Genomic DNA, 22,173 nt, shown 5'->3' with positions numbered 1-22,173 from the left:
CTCAGCCTCTTGACTATAAATCCCTAGAGGTTCCAATGCCTCAGCCTCCCTAGCACTGGGATCACAAGCATGCGCCACCTCTGTCTGTCTGTCTGTCTGTCTGTCCCTTTCTTTCTCCCTCCCTCTCTCCCTCACCCCCCCCCTTCCCTCTCTCCTTTTACACTGGTCTTCATGCTTGCATAGCAAGCACTGAACCGAGAGAGCAACCTCCCAACATCTGGCCATCTCTCTCCACGTGGATCTGTCACCTGAGGAAGAGGCAGAGGCTCCCGAGGTGAGCCACAGCGGGTCATCACGCCAGCAATGGGAAATCACATGCAGGAGATTATCTTACAACGGCAAGGGAAGTATTAAAAGAGAAAGCTCATGTCAAAGCCAATTTATTAAATAATTGCTTATCTTGGGGCGCAGGGAACCTACCTCTGAAACCTGCACTTATCTTGGAGGCAGGCTGCCTCCCCAACAGAAGTCTGTCAGAGGCAGAAGAGGGGGAGGGGAGCGGTTCCATACGGATTTTCTTCTCCTGCCACCCTAAGCATTGTCAAGACCCAGCTCCTGTCGTCTGGGGTGGTTTAAAATAAAACTTTTCTTAAGAACAGATGGAAAGAGGGACACACAGGCAACAGTGGGCAAACAACGGCAGAGTGTCAAACAGTGACGACGGGAAAAGGAACGGAAAACAGACAGCAAACACTGGAGCCTCCTCCGAGACAGCGACCCACCCGGCACAGCCTTTCTGGAATGAAGCCCTTCTCTGTGCACAGTCCCCTCGTTCTGTAGTCGGCTAGGAACTGGAAGTAGGGTCCCGAGATCAAGAGTGATGTGCAGCTGTGTCTGATATCAGAAGAGCTGGGAGTCACAGGAGCTCCCAAGCAAATGAAGAAAAACCACTGCAACAAGAACCCACAGCATGGACACTTAAGATAGAGGTGGTGTGTGTGTGTGTGTCTGTGTCTCTGTGTGTATCTGTGTGTGTATCTCTGTGTGTGTCTGTCTTTCTGTGTATGTCTGTGTGTAAGTTTGTGTGTGTCTCTCTGTATTTGTGTGTGACTGTGTGTCTCTGTGTGTTTGTGTGTGTGTTTGTGTGTATGTGTCTGAGTGTGTCTCTGTGTGTACGTCTCTGTGTGTGTTTGGATATCTGTGTGCATGTCTGTGTGTGTCTGTATGTGGCTCTGTGTGTATGTGTGTGTCTTATGTGTTGTGTGTATTATATATGTATGTCTATGTGTATGGTGTGTCTGTGTGTCTGTATGTGTGGTGTGTCTGTATGTCTGTATGTGTGGTGTGCCTATGTGTGTCTGTGTGTGTGTCCACGTGTCTCTAGGTGTGTATGTGTGTGCGAGTGTGTATGTGTATGGTGTCTGTGTGTGTAATGTACCTCTGTGTGTGTGTGGTGTCTATGTGTGTAATGTGTGTGTGTGGTGTGTGTGTTTAACAATAATGAAAGTCAATGCTGAAGGAGGTAAAATACCTGTATAATTCAATGCACTGAGGGGTCAAGTACAAAAGTAAACATGACAGCGTCTTTCTGAGAGATGGGTACTGATCCTTCTACTAAGAGCACCCGACTTTCCAAGTTGCAATACAACACTGACATCTACAAATATGTTGGGCAATGTTCATAGCCTTCCTGAGCTCACCCATGGGCTAACAGATCAATAACACCTGCTAGACAAAGACACCCCCATGCCTGGGCCAATGGCTACTTCATGAGTCTCTCAGTGAGCGAAGGCTCAGTTGCTATCCACACAGTTACCTGATACATGATCTAAAACAACCAGGGGGTCCCTGGTATCTGCTCAGGAATGCTTAGGGGCCAGATAGCTATGGAACCTATGGTCTTGGGTTACCAGGGTGGCAGGCAAAGGTGTCTATTGAATAGATGCCATTGGGTGACCTAAAACATTTGAGCATTGCTTGCCATCCCCATGACCCCAGATACCACACCACTACACACACACCACACACACACATACACATATCTTCACATACACACTGACAGACATGCACACATACACACATACATATATACACTACACCTTCACACACACACACACACACTGAAACACACATGAACACACACTAAAATACACATGCACACACACACACACACAGAAACATACCATATAACTAAGATAGAAAGGGGTCATCGTTGGTGCCGGCAGTGGAAGGATCTATGAGGAGGGAAGGAGCCCCATGTAGAGGGGGTGGCAGAGGGTCTGGAGTTTAGGAACTCACTTCTCTGCCCATCCTGGAGCTCAGCCAGTGGCACATGGCTGCCTTCAAAACGCTCTACTCCCCACGATGTGTGATGTGTGGCATCTTGAGTTTGAGTCTGTCCCATCTTAATCACAGCCACCTATACAGGGATCTTAGAACTCGGTGGGCCTGGGAGAACCCTCCCTGAAGCCCAGTGACAGACTGTGACAGTGGATTCTGAAGTCTCCTGTTCCCCTTCCAAAGACAGTCTAAGCCATGTTGGCAATGTGAGGGTTAATGGCCACAAAGACAAGTCTTTACTAAGCCACACCCACATTAGGTCACACCCCTACACTAAGCCACACCCACATTAAGCCACACCCCTATTCTCATTGCTGCCTCACCTGGATTCCTACTTCAATAGAAATGATCATCCTCTGGGAGGGCTTAAAAATCTTTGTTCCTAGGGCCAGCAGGATGGCTCACATGCATGTGCCATGTCACATGAACCCCTACATATATACACCCCCCCCCACACACACACACAGGTCAAATAAGTAACTTACTTTCTAAGAAAATCTAACAGCACTGTAGGAGAGGAAAACAGCCAGCCAGTGGGTCACACAACAACAACAACAACCATGAACTGCAGGGCTGAGTGCCTGAGACCCAGCGTCCTCAGCCTTTTACCAGGCTTGGAGATGAATTCCTCCTGCCCCACAGCTCTGCCAGCAGCCTAATTAATTAAAGCAATCAGTTTGGGGTTCCCCGCGGCTGGCACGGGAGCTTTGAGCTTCTCCTTGGTGCCTGGCTCATGCCTCTATTATTACCTTTTAAACGCAGCTCCAACCACTCACTGTACAGAGTCCTCTGTACAGGGAACCTCAAAGGCATCGACCCAAGTCTGTGCCGAACAGGAGCCGCAAAGGCATCTTCGTCAATCTTTCTTTAAATCTTCACTTCCTGCCACAAGGACAGGTCAATTGACGACCAACTAGACAAGTGGAAAAGCAATGTAAGGTTCTGAAAGAGGGTTTAAATAAAATATCCCTTGTCATCAAGCCTGTTAAGAAGATAGATGTCTCAAGGCAGGTGCGCAGAGGGTACAGGACCCGGCACAACCGCTCAGAGCCAAGAGCCAGGATGGAGAGGATGCTCAAAAGGCATGCAGCTGTGCTGATGTATCTGTTACTTTATTCTGTGTTTTACAAGAGAAAGATTGAGTCTCTCAAGGTGACAGACGAGCTCCCAGAATGCCCCTCTCTTGGAGTTTCTCTGTGACTGGCTCCCAGCAGCAGCGAGAGCCTCGGCTGGTGAGCTTCACCACAGCGCCCTCTTGTGGCCATAGTCCGGGTGGCGCTGCTCCTGATCCCTTCCTGAGAGTTCACTCCTGGCTCTAATTACAACTTATTTACAACCCTTCTCACTCCTGGTTTTAATCACAACTTAGTTACAATCCTTCACCCGGGTTACAAGGGGAGTCCAGTCCGTGCAGAGCACGGTAGCTCGGGTAGAGTTGTGTTTTCTTCCCTTTTTTTTTTCTTTGTAGTTTCCTACCATCCTTCTTCCTGCCTCTTCTTCTAAGATCTGGCTGAGAAGCCAGCAGCCAGGTCAGACTTCCCATCCTCTAAGATGGCATCTCCCTCCAGTGGCCCACATCTTGAGAAGATCCTGTATATAACTTCGGGACAAAGGGACCACTGGCCCAGAGCTGCCCCTCACCCGTAGAGGTTCTGTGCACTGTTTGTAAAAGAGAGACTGGATCACAAGGGGAGGTGCCTGAGGAACGCAGAGCTGTGAGGAGGAAGCAGAAATTCAGTGTGTGTGGCCTGCAGGGCTAGGCAGGCATGCCAAGCTGTGTACTGCTATGCCAACACAAGTATATATTAGGTGAAAAGATAACTTTCTCTTGAAAGATTCATCATCCTTAGTAGTATTACTCTTTTAAGACATCCCAGTGCTCACTGGACTAAAGATTCTTGGTCTGGGCAGTGGTGGTGTACACCTTTGATCCCAGCACTCAGGAGGCAGGGAATCTCTGTGAGTTTGAGTCCAGCCTGACCTACGTAACAAGCTCTAGGACAGTCAAGACTACGGAGAAAGACCCTGCCTCAAAAGGAAGTTATAACCGGACAAAGACTTGATCGACCCCCTTCTGTGTGAGTCTCTGGGATCTTTTCGCTCTGTCAGCTTCCCTTACACGGTGATAGAGACACAAGCCAGTGTGGAGACGGTAACTGGCCTGTATGCTCAGGGTGCTCAGGGGTCTTTCCAGACATGAAGACTGAGAGTAGTAAATATGCTTCAGAGGCAGACAAGGAGTGTCACACAGACTCAGTTCTGGGAAAGCTTACTGGGCACATACACAGAATGTTACTCAGGCATTCCCTCCGGGCTGGAGAGCCAGCCCAGCAGAGAAGAGCACCTACTGCTCTTGCAGAAGACATGAGTTCTGTTCTCAGTATCCGGATCAGGAAGCTCACAACCACCTATAATTCTAGCTCCAGGGTTTCTGATGCCCCCTTCTGGCTTCCATGATACCTGAACTCACGTGCTGGAGAACTCATTCATTCTCTCTCTCTCTCTCTCTCTCTCTCTCTCTCTCTCTCACACACACACACACACACACACACACTCTTAAACTTAAGATAAATCTTTTTTAAATTTCCTCTTACAAGGAGCAGGGAAACTCGTGAAACCTACAGGACTCCCAGGCTCCTTCTCAAGGCTGTATCATCAACCAACAACTGCCCACTAGAGGAGACTCATCAGTCTATGAGGAACTGCAGAAGTGCAGCTTCTGAGAGTCCTCGCCCACGACAGGGTGGGAATTCTTCAGCCCCTCAGTCTCTGTGCCCCATGCATGTAACCCTGATAGACTCACTGGCTCACCAGACTGGACTTGCATGGAACTGTCTGGGGGACCTGGGCCCTCTCTGGGTTAATAGACATTCTCTAGCCTCAAGTTCTTCTCTGGCACAGGGCCTCACAGGTGTCTCTCTCAGTTTCAGTGATGGTCCCAGGGACATGGGTAGACACAGGACTGGCTCTGCTCTATCCCCACACATGGCGTTGTCCCCAACTAGATACACTGAAAAACTTCCAGAAGAGACTAGTTCAGACCAAGATCCCAATCCTAATGGTCAAATTTTTATCAATGGACTAACTATAAATAACAATAATAATTATTTCAAACCTGAAAAAAAAAGAAGTTTGGTTGTTTTCACCAAAATATAATATGGAGCTGGGCCAGCAAGAGGCTCGGCAGATAAAGGGGCTTGCTGACAAGCTGGATCACCTGAGTTTCATCCCTGAAACACAAGTGGCAGAAGGAGAGAACCTGCTCCTACAGGCTGTTCTCTGAGCACACATGCACTATGGCACGTGTGTGCACATGGGAAAGAAACAGATAACTAGAAAGAGCACAGAGCTAAGCTCAGTTGTACCCCGTGTTCAGCCCACCACACTCAAGGCCCTGAGCTCAATGTCCGCTGACACATACAGAAGAGAAAGAATTCACACCTGAGGAGAGAGGGGGATTTAATCAGATTTAAGTATTCCACTCGTGGTGGGACACCACATGGTACTCTGCAAATGTGTGATATCTTCATGCTTTTATGATCAGTGGAAAAAAATAAATTTAAATTTGAGAAATAAAATATCTGTCTTAGAATATTTATAATACTGCTTTGTTTTACAGAATAAACCACGGGTGCAGAAGGAGAGACCAGATACCATGTTCTAACCATGTTTATGCAATAAGCCCTTTGCCCACTGAGATATCTCCCAGCCTAATGTGTATAGCATGTAATTTAAAAAAATACACTATTGCCTTTGCCCGTGTCCTCAGCCCTGGGGCTGCCACCCTTGCTCTGGCCCCTCTCCGTTTTTGTTTTTGTTTTTTTTTTCTTGTTCCTCCCAGGTTAGCTCCACCTAGCCTCCATCATCCACATGGTCTCTCTCTCTCTCTCTCTCTCTCTCTCTCTCTCTCTCTCTCTCTCCCTCCACCTTTGCTCCATGGATGAAAAACACTCAGACAGCTTTATTACTTTAGAATTTGCCTGTTAACACAATTGCTGAGCACAGAATCTCCTGCCCTAAACTTATTGACTAGCTTCCTTCAACCTCCTTTGCTATGAGCTGGTGGTGGAAGCCACCTGGTTCTACCTTCCCCAAGATCTTGCATGATTCTTTTGTGCGTCTCCTTCCAAAGCCTGGCCAGAAACCGCCTTCTCTTTCCCTGCATCTCTTTTTCCTCCTGGGACCAGGAAGGACCTGTCCCTTCCACCCAGCAATTGGCTCCCGACCTCCTTTATCAACTAAGTCAAGAATCAATTAGGGAACCAGAGTTTAGTATCAGCACCTCTCCCTATGAGACAGAGAGAGAGAGAGAGAGAGAGAGAGAGAGAGAGAGAGAGAGAGAGTTTTGATACAGGGTCTCATTATATAGCTCACGCTAGCCTGGAACTCAAGATCCTCTTATGTCTCCCATGGACTCAGCATTCTAATCTGGCCATGCAGCCATGGAGGCAACTTCTGCCTGAGGACCTAATTGAAGACTGTCTGAGAGCCTAAAGATTGGTGATGCAGACAATGACAGCCAATCGGGAACTGCCACTTGGAAGACATGCTTGCTTGGGACCAGTGGGATGCAGTGGAGGATATAAAGGGTGCTCCCCAAGAATTAATAACTAAGTTCACTGTGTTCTCGCCTGCTCCCCCATCTGAGCCATTGATTTCAAGCCTTCTCACCCGCTGCCCCCAAGACAGTTGCCGGGCAGGACAGCAGGACTCATGCCATCTACACTACATCTCGGGGCAGCAGACAGAGTCTGGCTGCTTAGTCCTCTTACCCTTCTGAAGATGGGGACCAAAAGACTCATTACAAAGAACAGATGGAATGGCAAAGACCCCAGCGCTGGAAAGACACAGCGATCTGCCTCCTGACAGCTTTATGATTCAATCTCCCCAAAGGATCTGCAAGAGACCCTACCATCTTATTAAAAATCAGGGTCCGAATTTATCTGAGTTTGACATGAAACTATATTTTCATTAAAAAGTTTTATAAACCGTGTCAATCATAATGGAATTCTTATTAGTCTGGTGGTTTTTGGCAATGAGCCTGTAGACCCCGAGGGGACTTCGGTATGAACTTTGTACGTACTGTGATGACGGGACACTCTTTCATCACTAATGATGTATTTGTCTTTTACTACCCACTAATCAAGTGGCTGTTTGTCTTATATACCCCTCACTAAGTAGACTGACAACCTCTATCATGCACTACCCACACGCCCACTGCAGATGGGAAACCGGCACATGCTAGCAATCAACCATCAGTATGCGCACGGGCGTGTCTCACTCATAGGCCTCAGTTTCCCCACAATGGACCACTAATGTGGGACACGGGCTAAATGATATTTATATAGTACTCAGAGCGTTTCTGTTGGGGAAGGGCTTTGGTGAGTGACAGGAACATCACCATCCTATGTCACAAATCACATTAAGACTATTACAGCCATGACTTAGCAAATCTGTCTACTGGGCTGATATATTTCCAAAAGCAACATGTCTGTCCAAATGTTCGCTGGGTCCCTGGAGGCTCTGAGGAAGCCAGAGAGGACCTACTGGGGAGCTGTTCTTTGAGCAGGGAGGACCTGCTAAGGCGCTGTTCTTTGGGCTTGCCTATGGCAACATTTGTAGAAAGAGAAGAAAGTTAAGCTGAAGACTTTCTTTAGAAACGATTTCACTCAAAGGCAAAGGCAATGGATGCGGCTCGGAATTCTTTTCAGATGTGTGGCCCATGAAGCATCTGATACGTGGTCAGGCATTGCCTGCTGGACTCTTGGGTGTAGACGCCCCTGGCTCCAGATAGAAGCAGCTGCCTTGGTTTGGAAAGACAGAACCCAGGTCAAAGAGCAAAGCAGCGAGGGATTGCAGGTAGGAGACAGCCTCCTTCAGAGCAAAGAAACACAGACAAGGGATGAGAGGGGTGGGGATATGTAGCAGCGATAAGTCTAAATGAGTACAGTGTCCTCGTTGGGCAAAATTATAGCGGCACGAAGCAATGAGAGACAGAAACTGAACCTTTGTTTTCTTAAAGTCTTCCTGAAGGACCTTCCCCCTCCTGTCAGCTCAACTTTGGAGAGTTTCTGGAAGCGTCCCTCTTCTCTGACACAGTCTTCTCTTGCTCTGGTGCCATGCCAAATGTGTCTTTGGCTGTCAAAGTCTTTAATTCTTTTCAAGTACTAGAAAATTCTCTGGGATGCCAGACTCTTTCAGAAGACTTCTGCTGTGAGACCCAGAACTATGAAAAGTCCAGCAAGAGCATTTCTCAAAAGCCTTTCACCCACCTGCCGCACAGGCCCATCTACTTCTAACAGTGAGGAATCACCCCTACACTCGGCCTGGGAGAGGTCAGATACTCAGGCAAGGTCCAATAACTCTCCCTACTCCCTCCTTCCAGGAGGACTGTCAACAGTCACACACAGCCACATCTGGTCTCGTGGGGATAAAGGACTGGCAAAGAAGACAGAGCTTGCAACAGTCTCTGGTTCCATTCACCATGGGGTGAGCAGTCCTGCTCCACCGTGCCCCTTTGCTGTGATGCCACGGTGCACAGGCACAGAAGCAATGGTGTCTGCTGACGTGGGCTGAACCCTCTGAAACCGGGAACAAAAGACATCCTCTCCTTCCCAGCTAGTCGAATATTTTGTTGTAGCGATGAAAAGCAGCTCATTTACCACCTACATTATTTAAATTCTCAGCATCACCCAAACAACTCGTAGGTGCTCATGGGATATCCACCACAGGCCATACCTCCGCTGTAAGGAAAGCAAGATCCAGCAGCAAATGACGTGCCAGTGATACTCAGACAAAACCCGTCCATCATGGTACCCAGATGGTGGTAGCTGTCCACATAGCTTTGAGTTCCATAAATGACAGAAGTCTAGGAAATCAAATGCAAGAATTTTAAAACAAATTAAAAGTGGGAATGTGCCGGGACAGATGGATTTGGTGTCAGGGGCTCTGCTTTCATTTTGAAGGCAAGGATGTGCTTGAAGTTTGTTCCTCACCCATGGAGACACAGGAGTCTCCGACCCTCTGTCTTATTTAATCTTATTGTCAACGCCATCATGTAGAGAGATGCCTAGAGCGGTTAGTACACTGCACCCTGGCTATGAGGGCCTTTCCAGAGCATGAGAACTCGGTGGTTTAATCCACCCACGGTTTGGAAATCTAAATAGATGCTTGGCAGATGGAGGGGCTGTGCAGGAGTGTGGAAGGCAGGGCCTGTGGAGGAAGTCCGTCACTAGGGGGTGTGGCTCTGGCTCCTGCTCATTTTCTCTGCTTCCCAGATACACAATGTGGACCCCTATGCTTCATATCCTTCCACCACAATATTTTGCCTCCCCACAGGCCCAGAGACAAAGGAACCAGATTGTGCGCAGTCTGACGTTTCTGAAACCCTAAGCCAAAATAAACTCTCGCCCTTTGAACTTGTTTCTCTCAGGTATTTGTCAGGGAGATGGGAAGTCTGACACAAAACCCAAGAATATGAGAGGAAAGTCCCCATTCTCCAGCCACTGCAGCAAAGACTTATGGGTTTCTCAGGTTTCCAACCTTCAAGCATGATCTTGAGCAGGGATGTGGGACAGCATGAACTCAGTATACTCTGCTGGGCTGCTGGAGCCAGAAGAGCATCTTAGTAAATGCAACGCAAGATTGACAACTGTAGATTTCAAATAGTGGTCATCCCACCGCATCATGATTGACATTCCAGCAACACAGAGATGCAGGGTGGGTGAAAGAGAGAGTGAGTCACTCTGGTGTTCCTCTCCTCTTCTCCACCGCAGGGAGTTCCTGCCCTGCCTTATTCTGCACATCATAGGGCTATCTGGTTTCAATGTTCTGGGTCAGATGAACACACAATCCAGCCCAGAGCTCAGAGATTTCCATATACATGGAGCAGTTCATCTCCCATCCCACAGTTGGTCACTCAGCTTGATAAATATTTGTGCGAGTCTATATTCCCTGAAGCCTCAGCAAGTATGGAGCCAAGCCACAAACAAAGCTTTGAATGCAAAAGCCAGAGAGCAGAGCACCATGGGGGTGGGGCAACTACAGAGCAGAGCACCATGGGGGCGGGGCAGCCAGAGACCAGAGCACCATGGGAGGGGTGCAGAGAGCAGAGCACCATGGGAGCAGGCAGCCCACGAGGCAGAGTCCTCACCCACTAATGACAGTTTCAAATCCGGATTCACACGGTACTAGGGTGATTTGGTTGGGACATTTCAGCAAACTAAGAGCTGACATAGCATCCGGAATCTTTACTGAACGCACACGCGAAAAACGTTCAGTGAGGACAGACAGGTCTAAATTTTTCATCTTTCAAATTGAGCCACAAATTGGAGCCTCATCTCCATTTGCGGATGAATCCGATGAGGAAGGGAAAAACAAGTGTCATTCCCCAGGACACACCCCCATCAAACAATCTCCTGGTGATGAAGATAAAGATGTTTAAGACAAATGACCTAAGTTCAATACCCTGAAGGAGAAAGGAAGAGAGAAAAGAAAAGATCATTTGGAATATTTGTCTATTGAGCTTTGGGGGTCACATCCTATCATGTTCTAGCTGGGAAGTGTCCAAACCACTGGTTTTTACTCCTGTAAAATCCTCCCTGTGAAATGTCCTGGGTTGACCTTGAGCTCGGAGGACAAGCTCCCCCCTTGTCCTCTCTCCCATCAAAGGTCTCAGGTTCCTCTACTCCAATTGGCTCCAAAAATAATATCCTAGACTTTTGCTTTCAGCCTTTGTAATGGTGGGAGTGGATCTCTGGAGTGTGTCCTTAGGTACTTTGGTTCCCCACCCACTTTCTATGTCCCCTCGTGATTCGAGGCAGCCATCCTGTGAGCTGCTCTGCTCTCTGCCTCCCCCTCCCAACCATGACTGGTAACTGTCGGATGGTGTTCTGCTGGGGCAAACACATGAAGGGATGCTTCCCTGAAGCAGACACAAGAAAAAGAATGTTCTACTAAAGCAAGCACGTGAAAGGACACGTGATGAAGGATTCTTGGCTAATGACACACATGTATTGGTCCTCCTTACAAAGTGTAGTTGAGCTGCATTTGTCAGAACTCCATAGAGAGAAACACACCAAACAAACAAACAAGCAAACAAAAAAACCTTCTGTTGGTGTGCTGAAGTTTCTTGCTGCTTCCGAGGACTTGAGCTGACGGGCAGAGTGATGTCAGCTGAGACAGACTCACGTGCTGAGCACTGAGGCAAGACCCGTGGAGGACATGTGATATTTGGAGGGAGTTTAAAAAGGACTCGATGGCCAGTGACAGAGGCTGAGCTTGGCTTGCTTATAGAGCTAGCTGTGCAACATTTGTTGGTCTCAAGTCTTCTCTGGTCTTCACTTCACTGAGAGAGGCACAGCCGAGAACTTTTCCTGGTGTTCCTCTTGGCCTTGGTCCCTCCTGCCGACTGGAGCTGAGGCTGAGGCCTGGCTGTCTCTGCTAGGTCATGCCACCACTGCTGATTCCTGTTTGCTGTCCTGAGTCCACTCAACTGGACTGCTGGCGTATCTAAGAAGTGTTTGTGAGTGGATCGAGCTGCCACTGCTGACCTGTGAACTGAACTGTGGACTTCTTGACAATGCAGATGGGATTTGCTCCAAAGAATCATTTCTAAACAGGTCTACTTCCCCTGTATAATTTCTTTCCTACTACTACTGGTGGGTGGTGGGCTACAAGAGAGGTTAAAGTGTTTTAAGAACCATCATTAAAAATAAGATTTGATGGGCTGGAGAGATGGCTCAGCCGTTAAAGGCTAGGCTCACAACCAAAAATAAGATTTGAAAATTTTAAAGTTATACAGAACCTTCCAAAATCATGAATCAAATAAATCCTTTCCCCTTATGTTTACTTTCTCTTTGGTCACAATGACACAAAATGGTGGGTATGGCCATGGTCACCTTTGTGTTCCATGTTGATGGGGACACACCACTGAGAAGTGACTCGTAGCCCCAGAGCACTGCAGTAAATCTGAGGCAGATGAGAACCCATCTGCAGATGGATTCCTGGGGGCCTCAGATTGCCTTGGAAAAAGACTGATTAAAAAGAGTCTCCAAGACTCTTGTAATCCAATGTCACTGACAAGTGAGGACATTTACAGCGACAGTCACTGATGTGGAGAAGGGACTGGGGGTGAGGCACTGCTCATGGAGGCTGGGTGGGTGCTGGTCCTGTGGGTTGTGGGGCCTCTCTAGAAGTCAGGGGCTGCAGATCCCGTCAGACATACATTCCTGGCAAACAGTGCTGCCCTGGCTCTGACCTCCATGTGCTGCCAAAGCCAGTTTCCCTGAGAGGGTGTCTGAGACACGAGGTGACAGTGGTGGCCTCAAAAAACCCAACCCTGAAGCACTGGGCTATCTGTGGGTCCTGTGTTTTTGAAGGCTGACACGTGGAGAGCCAAGAGCCCAAGTCTCAGGTCATTCCAGAAGGAAAGCATATCAGACAAGTCTAAGGTTATCCACTGCCCCTCTGTGTTCCCTTTAAATAGAAGAACTCCCCCCCCCCCCCGTTTAACTATATTTGAAACAATTCCAATACAGTAGTCTCCTTTTGCAAATTCTCAGAGGCAGAAAAGCTGTCCCCTTTACTCCCTCTCTCACAGAACACGCCCAGGATGGACTAGGGACCAGGATGGCTCGCTCCTGCTTTGTGATGGAAGCTCCCTAACTCTGCTGTGTAAGCTACTGATAATCGGGCATTGCCCACCTCTTCCGATAGCTGTTATTTGACTTTGTCCAGTTTATTTCCTGGAGACTGGCAGACTGGGCCTGGATGTCGTTGCCATCTTCCAAAAGCCCTTCAGTATTTTCTTTTTTCTTATTTTTTTTTCTTCAGCTGACAGCAAGAGGATTTATTGTACACGAGTTACACTTGGCCAGAAGAGAGAACAGAACTCATCCAGAATGCCAAAGGTCCGGGGCGGAGGGCCAGCGGGACTGTTTTTGTTGTAAGAAAGGCAGTCTTTTTCCCAGGCAGGAGCAGAAGTAAAGGATGCTGAAGGCTGGGACACTGGAACAAGTTGTTGGACTAACTGTTGCTGTGGGTAATAAGTCTCAGGAGACCTGGAACGTCACCTCGCCAGGATAGCCTTCAGTATTTTCTTATCAGACATTCAGTAACAGCAATGGGAAAAGTAGGCATTGCGGAGGGGAACTCGGCTACTGAGACTCAGCATGGCAATCACATGCATTGCCAAATCAGACTGAGACCCAGGCTTCCCTACATGGGCTGCTGTGCCCGCACATGCACACCCCCACTGGCCTCTTTCATCTCCTGGAAGGTACCTGCTTAGGAGAGAAATGTGCCCTCTAGAAGCGCCTCGTGTAAGCCCACCACCCCGATGTCAGCCCCTCCGCATCTCTACAGGCTCCAAAAGTGAATCAACTTTTCCAAAACCGTCTCCTCCCCATCCTCACATCAAAGCTCCCCATGGGGAATTAAAAACAATACATTTCCTCATGTCAAAATAGGAGATAACTGTTTTTCTAAGTGACACGGAAAAATAGAGAGAGGCCAGAAATCTACGGGTGTCTTAATGTTAAATTTCTCTATCCAATGTCTAGGGACCTCATTATATCTAACTTTATGGGCCTCAAACAATCTAATCAATAAAAAGACAGAAGAATTTAGTTTAGCAGTTTCTTTGCCCATGTACCATCCAAGCCATGTTCAGGTTTGGTCATTCTGAACAACTATACTCTGGGGGTTTAAGTCTGTCTCCCCCTTTTATTTGTGCACAGATGCCCTAGTACATTTCATGGTGACAGATACAAGCTGGTTTACAGCTATAATCGAGCCTGAAAAGACAAGAGAACCTTTGTGATTGTCATGGCAGAGAGCACAATTGCAACTGACTTTGAAATGTACCGTAAACTCATTATGCTAAGATAGAATAGCTTCTACTTTGGGGCTCACTATGAATATTAATGCCAGAGCGCTTGATGAAAAAAAAATATGCTCTAAATTTTATATTGTATAAAACCCTTTTACTACCAAAGAGAGTGTTATTTATAGTCTTGTGGGCTTCTTCATGGATGCCATTAAGTATCCCATTAAACATGGCAGAACAGAATGAATAGTCATGGAGCATTAATGCAGGAGTAATGATTGCCCTTCCAGAATCAGGCCAGAAACCAGGAAGACATGAACTGCAAATGTAGGCAGGGAAGACAGGGGGCATGGGCACGGTTGGTCCTGCACAGACTCCTGGGGGCAGTGAAAGGTGCCACGGCGGATGTAGTGCAGTATTGGTAATGGAGAAGTGACCAGGACGGAGCTGGAAGGATGCACAGAGTGGGCAATGGGAGGTAAGGGTGCAAAATACTCCAGACAAGGAGGGAAGAACCATGAAGAGGTGACAGCGCCACAGAGGAGGTGATGGAGCCACAGCGGAGGTGATGAAGCCACAGAGGAGGTGATGGCTGAAGAGAGAAAAAATGGGAAGAGGAAATCTTCCTACAGCATGGTCCAGCAGCATCTCCTGCCTGTGTTCACAGAGACTGGGAAGGGCTCTTCAACTGCACACTGAATACCCTTTGTTCTGGGCACAGGTGGGAAGCCACTGAAAACCTATGTTGCCCATGGAAAAGCCCATGACAGTTTCACTGTCCTGTCCTTCAAAGACATGGAGAATATCCATCTACCATTTTCTGGAGCACCCTTCCTTCAGCTCCCAGGGCTACATTTGCCAGCAGACCAGGAGATCGCCCCACAGTATTGGAAGGAAAACACCCCCATGGCCACATAGTGTTGCTTTAGTGGTTCTAGTGAAGAGAATGGGAGATGACACTGGGAAAAGCAAGAGCAGCCTTTTGCCAGGCAGGAGATGCACACGTCTCTCCTCCCCTGGGCTTCAGTGACACAGTAAGCATGAGAAAAGCTGTATCTCGAGCTGAGTGAAGAAGTGAGTTGGTTCATTAAGGTCTAACTTCAGCAGTTTCCTGTGCAACCTACTCATCACATGCCAGGCTCTTCCATGGGCTTCGGGCCATCACTGGGCTTCCACATCATCCTGCCTGTATTCAGGTGTGATAGTGAGATTGAGGGATACGCCCTCATATTAGGGATCTAATCAAACAGAACAAACCCCTTGTCAAGGTGAAACCTTAGAAGCAAGGAACTCTCAGGCCTCTCTGTGAGGCCACAGGATAAAACCTTGCCTCAGTTTCCCCATGCATGAAACAGCCCTCCCACCAGAGCCGGCAGCATTAGTGGTCCAGGGATGTAGTAATTACATGTATACAGCACTAGCAAAATGCCTGCTTCTTGTGGGGGATGGTGAAAGAGGAAACACTACCAAAAAGGGATGCCAACATATCAGAAACCATTCCTTCTCTAAGAACAGTGAAATCCACACTAGATCTAACTCCTCTGTGCATAAGCAGGAGACCCAAGAAATACAAACTGGGAATGCAGTGAGTGAATGGAGAATGAGAATGCAGTAATGGAGGATGAGGTCTGTGGGGAGGTCACTTTGAAACTTTGGAGAAGTTGAACGAGACACTACCACTCACAGAACAGGGCTGCTCCATCTAGATTCTAAAAACCATCAGAGTGACAACTATTTCCAAATCGTGTTGTAAATATGAAACACAATTCTGAAACTATTTGGCTGACTGACATCATTGACCCTGAAACCAGGGACACATTAATCTCAGAGTTGGGAAAAGGAATTTTGAGTCAACAGCCACCAAGGACTGTGGCAAGATCTGTAGTGCTTGCTACAGTTCCTATACATAGTAACCTTTGCTACAGTTCCTATACATAGTAACCTTTGCTACAGTTCCTATACATAGTAACCTTTGCTACAGTTCCTATACATAGTAACCTTTGCTACAGTTCCTATACATAGTAACCACTGCTACAATTCCTATACATAGTAACCATTGCTACAGTTACTATGCATAGTAACCATTGCTACAGTTACTATACATAGTAACCATTGCTACAGTTCCTATACATAGTAACCATTGCTACAGTTCCTATGCATAGCAACCTTTGCTACAGTTCCTATGCATAGTAACCATTGCTACAGTTCCTATGCATAGTAACCTTTGCTACAGTTCCTATGCATAGTAACCATTGCTACAGTTCCTATACATAGTAACCTTTGCTACAGTTCCTATACGTAGCAACCTTTTCTACAGTTCCTATACATAGTAACCATTGCTACAGTTCCTATACATAGCAACCTTTGCTACAGTTCCTATGCATAGTAACCACTGCTACAGTTCCTATGCATAGTGACCATTGCTACAGTTCCTATACATAGTAACCTTTGCTACAGTTCCTATACATAGTAACCTTTGCTACAGTTCCTATACATAGTAACCATTGCTACAGTTCCTATGCATAGTAACCATTGCTACAGTTCCTATACATAGTGACCATTGCTACAGTTCCTATACATAGTAACCTTTGCTACAGTTCCTATACATAGTAACCTTTGCTACAGTTCCTATACATAGTAACCTTTGCTATAGTTCTTATACATAGTAACCTTTGCTATAGTCCCCCCCCCCCCAAGCATCCCATACATACATAGTTACCTTTGCTACAGTTCCTATACCTAGTAACCATTACTACTGTTCCTATACATAGTAACTTTTGGTACAGTTCTTGCACATCCAATACATAGTAACCTTTGCTACAATTCCTGCACATACTAACTCAACCCAAACTCAGCAGTGAGCTGTTCTCTGAGAAACTTCCACTAGAACCTTCTCAGCAGTGTGTGTGTGTGTGTGTGTGTGTGTGTGTGTGTGTGTGTGTGTGTGTGAATGGGACCACGTACCTCTGCAGGTTCCCCAAGCCCAGGCCATCTGAAATGTGGTTGTCAAGAGCAATCGGCCAAACTGAAAATCTAGCAGATGCATAAGGGATACCCTACAGCACAGAGCTGAGGTCCTCCTTAAAATGAAGTGGCTGTCACAGAGCTGTGCACTGAAGTTTGGTGTGGCATACACCTAAACCATCATGCATTCCCATGGGGGTAACTGATGAGCACGGAAGCAGAAAATATGAAGTGAGGGTACACAGAACCAGGGAATGCAGAGCATGGGGACATGGAGCCAGGGAACATGCAATTAGGGAACGTGGCAGTAAGAAACACGGAGTCATAGGATGTGGAGGCTGGAAGCTGACTCAGTGACTTGAAAATGAAGACTGACCATCATACAGACTTTGATCATCTCAATTACTTTCAGTCTTGCCTCATTTTGACTCTGTAGGCTTTGAGAGTCCTCACCTTTCTATCCTTACTTGCTTTTGTATTCCTGGCTCCATGGTCTCTGGCTCCTCTGTGTTCCTGGCTCCCTGCTGTCTAGCTCTGTGATCCCTGGGCTGTTGGTTCACAGATTCCTGCTTAAGTAACCCCTTTCAAGGACTGTGGACATGGAAATCAGGAGGGATGACATACGAGCAGTGACTTGACTGTTGTCTACTGATGGTTTGGGGTTGATCAGATGTCCATATGGACAAGATCTCCATTTAGTTCATATTTCCCAGAAATATGAAATCCTACCCTTTGGCCTTCTCCCTGGAAATGGCTTGATTCCCAACAGGGAGCCCTGAAGGCTCACCAGCTGTAAACCCAGATCTACTCAGGCAGCCTGCTGAACTAGAGAAACGCATTACCATGCTAATGATGTCCTATTTAAATTCTAGCCTGATTACTCTGTGATGAAATCGCTTCCCTCCACATTGGTTCCTTTATATCTGAGTTCTAGTATGAAATCAACAGTGTTAATAAAGTACAATACAGATTATCAAGTCATACACAGGAGATGGAGAAACAGCTGTATAAATCTTAAGGTTCTTTTTTTTTTTTTCTAGAAAACAAAACAAAACCTAAAATTGGTTACTGATTTTTTTTTTCTACCTCAGTTTTAAAAAAAATTCAATGCACATTAAATAAAGGCTGCTGGTTCAGGGGCACGGAGGCCACTTTTTCATTTTGCTCCATTCTACTAAGCATTCCTCAGAATTCAAGTGTGTGACTTGAAGTCTCCAAACTAAAGTCTTTTCTCCTCTCCTCCTCACAGGAGTGTCACCATAACAGAAGCCTATGGAGTTAAAGGCAGCAGCCATGAGTGTTGCCCTTTGCCCTTGAGACTGTTGTGTTTCTGCGCCTTTCCCATCACCCCAGTCTGAACATCCAACTCAGGGCTGAGGCGGCTCAGCTGGCAGAGTGTTTGTCCACTGTACACAAAACCCAATGGTCAATTCTAGTACAGCACAAACTAGGTATTAGGAACTGCAGGACCCTAATATGATCCCTAAGGAGGTGGATGCAGAAAGATCAGGAATTCAAGATCACCCTCAACTATACATGGGGTTCAAGACCAGCCTTAACTACAGGAGACCTTGCCTCAAAGACAAAGCAAACCAATAACTATCCAAAGGGGATCACTCTATCATCTTCAGGAAAGTCCCCCTTGTCACCATTCTCAAGGAGATCTGAGGTCTGTACCCACAGTCCAAACCAAGGAAGAAAAAACACTTTACATCACTCTCCTGCCCCCCAAAATGAACACGGGCTGGTGGCCCAAGGCCACCATGCTGGATCCTGGGATACCCCAATAAGACTCAGGCAGCATTTCAGCTCTCAGTGAATGTACAAGCTAGCCAGGGACAGAAGGCACAAGGACATCTCCTCAGTGAGACAGGCTGGTCCATCTCTGGTGACTGTCAATGTTGCTTCCTACCAGTAAGAGCCCTTCGTATGAACAATACTGCTAATTGGTCCTTAAACAAGAAAAGGTTTCCTTCTTCTACAGAAAGAGAATCCTAGAACTTCAAGAGGTACTCAGCTGTCCAGGGTAAGGGCAGCTCCTGTTACCTTTGCAGCTGACTGTCCTCATGTACCAAGGTCAAGTTCAGAACAACAATGATAATAGGAAGTCACATGCAGAACCCTAGAGGGAGCGGTGAATGGACAGCAATGTCCTGGCAGGATCTGACGTCACCTAATAAAGAAGCTAGGAAGAACAAGAGGGCTCACATCCCTGAGCCTAAGAGCTGCTTGTCCATCCCGACACGGCTTTCTCCAGCCACTGTTAGAAATCACATTTTAAAAATGTTTTATATTGGGGTACAGATATAGCTTAGTGGTAAGCACAAGGGCCCGAGTTCAATCCCCAGAGCCCACATAAGAAGCCGGGTGAGATGAGACACTTGTAATCCCAGTGGAGGCAGAGACAGAAGGATCCCCGAGGCTTCTGGTCAACCAGTCTAACCAAATAGGTAAATCCCAGGTTAGGGAAGATCTTAAAACAAAGTTGAGGGTGCCTGAGAAACGGCAACCAAGGTTGACCTCTGACCCTGACCCCCACTCACGTGGGCGTGCAAACCTAAACTCAGATGTTGCTCGTTTCCTAGTTTCCCCTTAAGATATTTTATCTATAGGCTGCATAGATGGTTCAGCAATCAAATACATGTACTGCTTTTACAAAAGGCCTGAGTTCTGTTCTCAGTACCCATACCTGGTGGCTCACAGTGCCTGGAACTTCAGTCCCAGGGGATCCAATGCCCTCTTCTAGCTTCTGGGGGCACTGCATTCAGGGTGTGTATAACCCTCTCCCCCAAATCGCTCACATGATTGTTGGTCTTTTTGTTTTCGTTTTTCCATTTTAAAACCTAAGAAACAGGTATTTGGCTTAAGACTGAAAAGATTATGGAGCACTGTGCCCACGCAGACCCAGACCTGCCTTTCCTGCTCGCTTGAGCTACATTTGACCTTGGACACAGCGTTCCTTCTGAGTTGCTGTTTCCCAAGATCCAAAAGCAGCTGAACCCAGACTATGACTCGGTTTTATTACATTCCAATCCGTGGAAGCTTTAATTCACACAGGAATTTGTTTTCTTTTAGTTTTAATTACGTGGATGCACATATGCCTCTGTATGCATGTACATGTGAGTGCATTACCTGTAGAGGTCAGAAGGGGGTGTCACTCCATGAGAACTGAGGAGCAAGCATGGGTCCTCTGCAAGAATGCTTGCTCTTCCCCATTAAACTATCCCCTGGTCCCTGAAATACATTTTTTATTTCTTCTTACCAACTCTTGGATGGTTCATTTGAGTGATCTAAAGCCACACCTCCTCAGCCTCAGACACAGGCGAGCAAACCCACAGGGAGAGGGTGGCTGACCCAGCATAATACTATCATGAACGGAGCACAAAGATTCCCCAGCGCGAGCCATCTGCAGTTCAGTCGTCTCCTGTAACAATCTCCCGTTCCGCTTGTTTATGTTTTATTCATCATCTTGAAAGTATTTAGTGAAGTAACAATGATGAGATTCACAAATACTGCACAGCGCTTTTTTTTTATATAAAGATATTAATGGCTTTAAGGGCTCACGCACCATTCAAATGAAAACATCGTTGGGTTAGATTTGCTCAAATCTGTTTACATCTCCTTGATTCTTCCATAGAATCCATTCCCCCGTTTTGTGTAAAAACTGAGTGCTTACACTGTGAAACATTTTGGTTTTTCTTATTCATAAGACTTAAAAAAAATCGACTACAAAAGTCTGCTGGAGCTCTACCGTGCTCCGGTCAGTCATGACGAAATGAGCCAGCCTGCAGGGCCTGGGACCCTGGAGCTCCCCCCTCACTGTGCGTGCTCCACACACAGCCTTGGGCTGCATGTGGCAAAACAAACAAATGAATAAATAAAAGATTTGGCCTGTAAGAGAGAGAGGGATGGCTGGGCAGTGGTGGCCCATGCCTTTAATCCCAGCACTTGGGAGGCAGAGGCAGGCAGATCTCTGAGTTCAAGGCCAGCTTGGTCTACAGAGTGAATTCCAGGACAGCCAGGGCTACAGAGAAACCCTGTCTTGAAAAACTTAAAGAGAAAGAGAAGGTAGTTCAGTGGGCAGAAACCCATGCAAGCTCCGTGAGCCGAGTAAAGGTGGACTGAGAAGTGACTCCTGAAGGTTGCCCTCTGACCTCTGCGTGACCAACGCAAAAATAACACGCAAAAAAGAGAGAGACTCTCTGACCCTTTCCTCTCTCTGACTCCCTTTGCTCTCTCTGATCTCTTTCTCCCTCTCTTCCCTTCCCCCTCGTCCCGCTCTCCAAGTGTCCCTGGCCAGCCCCTAATTCTCCTCCCTATCCCACCCCACCCTGTGTCCCTGTCCTCTGTCCCCTCTTTCTCCTCTTTCTCAGCCTCTATTCCCTGCTCACCCCCCCTCCCCATGCCCCCAAACAAACTCTATTTTATACTAAAAGAGGGAGGAGGGGCCCGGGAGTGAGTGGGGCTCTGTGGTTAAAACTGGAGCTGCTCTTACAGAGAACCATGAGTCCTGTTTCTAACTCCCACATGGTAATTGTATCACCGGCTCCAGGGTCATCTGGCACCCTCTTCTGGCTTCCTCAGGTACTACACTAACATGCACAACCCCACCCCCATACATAACTTAAAATAAAAAATTAAATACTTCATAAGGAAAATTTAAAGAGTTAAGGGAAATAATGCTAGGCTCTGAGCTGTTGAGCCAGATGGGGCTTCATTAGCAAGAGAAACCATGATCACTGGCCATCTGATTCAAACAGGGAGGGAACAACAGCTCACACCGTTCAGGAGAACTCTAAAACCTGGGCTGCTCCTCCCAGAGTGGCAGGCCTAGCCCTGACAGCTGGAGGTGTGGTTCCTTGTTTGGACTTTGAACACTGGTCTTCCCTGACGTGGATGTGTGGAATATGCAGGTGGTGTCTGTTAAGTGGAACACAGGGCAAATAGCATTTTGGCCCTTCTGTAGGCCAGTGCCAATGTCACCCGTGTCCTTCTCCTGAGGAAAGAATCAACCCTCAGAGGACACCCCGACAGAAGAGTCACCCCCTGGTCCCTTCTCAGTCCCCCGTTGTCGGCCTGTGGCCTGCATCCTGGAAGACTGA

General features: G+C 47.2%; 1 protein-coding gene across 6 annotated transcripts in view; it reads right to left on the bottom strand.

Annotated features, from left to right (window-relative positions):
• Positions 1-22,173, bottom strand: part of Disc1 (disrupted in schizophrenia 1) — a 216,377-nt gene that overhangs the window by 77,515 nt on the left and 116,689 nt on the right. The window lies entirely within an intron of this gene.

Source organism: Mus musculus, chromosome 8 (genome assembly GCF_000001635.26).
Source record: "Mus musculus strain C57BL/6J chromosome 8, GRCm38.p6 C57BL/6J".
Lineage (NCBI taxonomy): Eukaryota > Metazoa > Chordata > Mammalia > Rodentia > Muridae > Mus > Mus musculus.
This window is presented reverse-complemented; position numbering and strand designations above follow the sequence as displayed.